Genomic DNA, 250 nt, shown 5'->3' with positions numbered 1-250 from the left:
ACTCTAATGCTCTCACCATTTCTGTCGAAAACCAACCGCATCAAATCTTGTCCTGACGAATCATTTTTGTGAAGAATGACTTTTTCGAGTTTAATCCACAGAGTGTCGGGGGGAATTGGAAAGCAATTGATTCATCGGAAATTCCGTGTTAACATGCATGTGTCGCTCGGTGGGTTTCAGTCGCTCGATTTGTTCATTTGACTTTCTGAATTGTTATATACATAAACAAGGTTTTATGTATATATATATA

Source organism: Penaeus monodon, chromosome 34, assembly GCF_015228065.2.
Source record: "Penaeus monodon isolate SGIC_2016 chromosome 34, NSTDA_Pmon_1, whole genome shotgun sequence".
NCBI classification, from domain to species: Eukaryota; Metazoa; Arthropoda; class Malacostraca; order Decapoda; family Penaeidae; genus Penaeus; species Penaeus monodon.
This window is presented reverse-complemented; position numbering follows the sequence as displayed.